The sequence below is a fragment of the Rhipicephalus microplus genome, chromosome X (genome assembly GCF_043290135.1).
Source record: "Rhipicephalus microplus isolate Deutch F79 chromosome X, USDA_Rmic, whole genome shotgun sequence".
Taxonomy (NCBI): Eukaryota; Metazoa; Arthropoda; class Arachnida; order Ixodida; family Ixodidae; genus Rhipicephalus; species Rhipicephalus microplus.
The window spans coordinates 368,286,436-368,291,588 of NC_134710.1; positions in this window are offsets into that span (position 1 = coordinate 368,286,436).

The following is a 5,153-nucleotide window of genomic DNA, read 5'->3' on the forward strand; positions in this document are numbered from 1 at the left end:
CTTAACTCCCTCGCAAGATCCCGTCCTCCTCTCGCAGATAAAATATTTTGTGCACGAAGAAGTTGCCCGCCAACTGTCACTCATCTCCGGCCTTCCGGAGCGCAGTGCGCCGCTTAGCCCTACACTATGGACTATTATACAAGACCAAGTGTCTGAGGTCCTTCCTCCGCAGCTGGTGCCACCAGTTAATGCACCATTGACGTATGCCGAAGCAGCAGCACGACCCCGACCACAAACGTTCCGAGCGCCACCTCCACTGCCTGCTACAGTTTTTGCCGCCCAGCCGCCACGACCTCCAGTCCACCGAGTCCCTAATCCATGGCGCACTGCCGACAACCGACCAATCTGCTTTTCGTGTGGTCTGCCCGGACACGTCGCACGTCTGTGCCGCCGCCGCCCACTCCCTTCACGTGAAAAACCACGTTCGTATGAGTACGACCACACGTTTCCCTACACTCCAGACCCCGAATTGCACCCTCCTCGACCAAGCCACCGACCACCTTCTGATCGCTGATCTTCTCCACGTCGTCGCTCGCCCTCCTCGATGCGCCGACGCCCCACTTACAATCGACGCGGAAAACTAAATGACGCAGTTCCCGAGGCAAGAACTGCGTTCTCGTCGCAAAGCACAAGCCCTCTTCGTTCGCCGCCGAATGTAATTAATGTCGTTCTTGAAGGTGTACCTGTACTTGCCCTTATTGATACTGGTGCCGCCATTTCTGTAATTGCTGAAAAAGTTTGCCGTTCAATTCGTAAAGTTACAACTCCTTACTTGGATTCACGTCTTCTTACTGCCACTGCACAGCCTGTGCAGTCTGTGGGCGCGTGTACTGCCAGACTTGTAATTCAAGGAGTGCCCTACACAGTGCAGTTCGTAGTACTCCCGCACTGTTCTCACGACATCATTTTAGGTTGATATTTTCTCTCCCATCACCAAGCCGTCATTGATTGTGCTCGTGCCGAAGTCGTTTTTCGTCCCCTTGGTGATGTCCTACCTGCGGACGATCACCCTTCCTAAGCGAAGTTGGTCATTAGTGACGACGCCCAGATCCCTCCGCGCGCTACTGTCTTCACACCTGTGTCGTGTTCGCCGTCGTCGACGCTACCGCATCCTTCACACCTTCCGCTGCTTTCGTTCATCGCCACATATCACCGCTCCCAACCGCTCTCGTTACTCTTCAAGGTGGTGGGACAGACGTGTCTGTGGAGAATCCGTTCCCATTCACGATTACGCTGCTTCGGGGCGAATGTATCGGCTCAATCGAATCATTCGAAATCATCGCTACACTTGACGTTCCTGATGGATCATTGGAAGTCAGCGCCCTCTCCTGTAGTTCCGGGAATGGCCCTTCAACTGCCGACATTTTCAACAGTGTCATCGACGAAGGCCTAAACCCACAACAGAGGTGTGAGCTTTTGAACCTTCTTGACAAGTTTCGGCCGTATTTTGACAGTAACAGCGCTACCTTAGGTCGAACATCTACTGTATGCCACCAGGACGACACAGGTAATCACACACCACTACGGCAGCGACCGTTCCGTGTTTCACTGACTGAACGCCGTGTCATCGATGTACAAGTAGGTGACATGCTAAAGCGCAGCGTCGTTCAACTATCAAACAGTCCTTGGGTGTCGCCGGTTGTTTTAGTTAAAAAGAAGGATGGCATAATACGCTTTTGCGTAGATTATTGTCGCCTAAACAAAATAACACGAAAGGATGTTTATCCTTTGCCTCTGATCGATGACGCCCTCGACTCTTTACAAGGCGCAGAGTTCTTTTCCTCCCTTGATCTACGCTCTGGGTATTGGCAAGTGCCCATGAATCCGGATGACAGACCAAAAACTGCCTTTGTTACTCCAGACGGCTTATACGAATTTAACAAAGTGCCATTCGGCCTATGCAATGCGTCGGCAACATTTGAGCGCATGATGGACACTATCTTACGAGGCCTCAAATGGAACACGTGTTTGTGCTACTTAGATGATGCGGTGGTGTTCTCGCACAATTTTCCCACACACCTTCGTCGCTTGGAGCAGGTTCTACGCTGCCTTTCTGCAGCAGGCCTCCAACTAAACTTAAAGAAGTGTCACTTTGGAGCACGCAAGCTGACCATTCTCGGACACGTCGTGTTGAAGGATGGCGTTCTCCTTAACCCCGCTAAGCTACGTCCTGTTAGCGAGTTCCCGAGGCCCGCGTCTCTCAAGGAGCTGCGTAGTTTCATTCAACTTTGCTCATACTTCCACTGCTCCGTCCGGGATTTCGCCTCTATCATGGCACCCCTGACAGACCTACTTCAGGGAGACCGCAAACTATCTGCATAGTCTCCAGCCTGCGACAGTGCCTTTGCGAAGCTCCGTGAACTGCTTACATCACCACCCATACTGCGACATTTTGATTCAAGCGCTCCCACAGAAATCCACATGGATGCTAGCGGTGTCGGTCTTGGTGCTCTACTCGCCCAACGAAAGCCTGGTTACCAAGAATATGTTGTTGCGTACGCGAGCCGCACTCTTACAAGAACAGAATAAATTATTTGGTAACTGAGAAAGAATGCCTAGCGATCATCTGGGCCATTACAAAATTTCAGCCTTATCTGTACGGCCGCCCTTTCGACGGCGTTACCGATCACCACGCGCTGTGCTGGTTATCCTCCCTCAAGGATCCCTCCGGACGCTTGGCACGATGGGCTTTACGGCTCCAAGAGTACGACATCCATGTCATTTATCGCTCAGGCCAAAAGCATGCCGATGCCGATGCTCTTTCGCGTTCGCCCGTTTCTACTGATATTGCGAGTGTCTCCATCCAAGACAACTTACTTCCACTATCATGACCCATTGACATGACTGCGGAGCAGCGCAAAGATTCGTGGATTGTGTTTCTGATGGATTACCTATCTGAAAAACTCGCCCACCCGCCATCTCGAACGCTACACCGACAAGCCTCCCATTTCGCCATCCGTGATGGAATACTTTATCGCCGCAACTACCACCCTGATGGCCGCAAATGGCTACTCTTCATACCCAGGCATCTTCGTGCCAGCATATGTGCTGCTTTTCATGCCGATTCACCGTGTGCACACGCCGGTTTGTTTAAAACTTACGCCAGGCTACGTTTTCGGTTTTATTGGCGCGGCATGTACACCTTCGTTCAAAAGTACATTCGATCTTGCACAGAGTGCCAACGCCGCAAGCACGATCCTAGCCATCCTGCTGCACCAATGCAGCCGTTACCATGCCCAGTTCGACCATTCGACCGGGTTGGAATAGACCTTTATGGTCCTCTGCCATATACATCAGCTGGGAATCACTGGATTACTGTAGCGATCGACCATCTCACGAGATATGCAGAAATGGCCGCTCTACCTGCCACGACAGCACGTGACGTTGCGTCTTTCCTGCTCCAACGTTTTGTTCTGCGTCACGGCGCTCCGCGTGAACTTTTGAGCGACCGAGGCCGCGTCTTTCTCGCGGATGTAATTCAAGAACTTCTTGCTGAATGTCATGTGGTTCACCACTGTACTACCGCATATCGTCCACAAACGAACGGCTTGACCGAACGTTTCAACCGCACTCTTGGCGACATGCTTTATATGTATGTCGCCTCCAACCGCACCAACTGGGATCTTATCCTTCCATACGTAACGTACGCTTACAACACGGCGCCTCAAGTGACGACCGGCTTTTCTCCCTTCTTTTTACTCTATGGTCGAGAGCCATCATCTCAAATCGACACCATTCTCCCATACCGACCCGACTCATCCAAAGGCACACCAGTTTCCGAAGCCGCTCGGTATGCGGAAGAATGTCGGCAATTAGCTCGCACTTTTACAACACAAGAACAAGGGCTACAGAAATTTTGTCACGACGATGGACGGTCCCACTACCAGTTTTCACCCAACTCTCTTGTTTGGCTGTGGGTGCCTTCCACTGCTGCTCCTGGTACCTCTACAAAGTTCGTCAGCAGGTACCACGGGCCTTATCGCGTCATACAGCGAACTTCCGCTGTCAACTACCTCATCGAACCCCTCACGCCCACTCCGGACCTGCGTCGCTGAGGCCGCGAAATCGTACACGTGGATCGTCTCAAACCGTATCACGAACCACTTGTCCTTACGACACCTTAGGACACCTACTTGGCTCCGTCTTCAGTGAGGGGGAAATATGTAATGAAGAAGTAGTGGGTCATGCATAGCTCGGAAAACACATCGTCAGTGCTGAGCACGAGACGCTCACCCCGGACATTGTCTCTGCTTTCGCTGGCTAGGCATACGCTCCTACCTCGTCTGAAATAACAGTTCTGACTGTCTCAATTCTTTATTATAGTAGCCTTTATGGTCTAGAGGCACTCGACCCCACTACTAATCGATGCTTTGGTGAAATGCTAACAGTTTGCTATCGTTTTTACCGCTAAAGCGACGCTGACTTGTTGGCAATATATGAAACACGACATCTAAGGTGAAAATAACAGGCACTCCTCCACTCCCCCCCCCCCCCCCCCGACCACGCCTATCTAAACCAATGAAAGTGAAGACCGAATAACACTGATGTCACACGGTGCACTGCTGATCGCGATTAAGCCCGAGCAGGATCACCTCTCTCAACAATTATTGCCACTCTTTTGCAATTGACATACAGAAGCCAATCACGATAAAAACATCTGATATGAATTATGCCCGATCGCGATAAAAAAAGGTACCGTGAGACACCGGTATTGTATACATTGCACTGAACAACCACGCCAGTTTTTTAATGAAAATTTTTTGCGAATGAAAAATACAAAATTAGCATTAGCCTTCTGCAGATGAGAATTGCTTCAAATTGATAAGAAAAACTACAGGTAATGAAAAAAATTTTGGCAGATCCCACGTACCTTGGGAATCGATGTTATGCGAAGCACGCGCATGTAAGGCGACTGTGTTTTAATTTTTTTTATTGAACAAAGCGTTATGAACTTTTGCTAAATATATGTATAAATACATTCACTGACACACGTTAAAGAGCCGCATATCACCAGTTCTGTTTACAGTTGCGTAACGATGCCAACAGTAACACGAATATTATCAATACCAGAAGCGCTAAGCGGATATAAAGCGCTGCTGCTGGTGAGAAACGTAGCCCTGAACACTGCTAAATAAATAAACTTAAGCGGATGA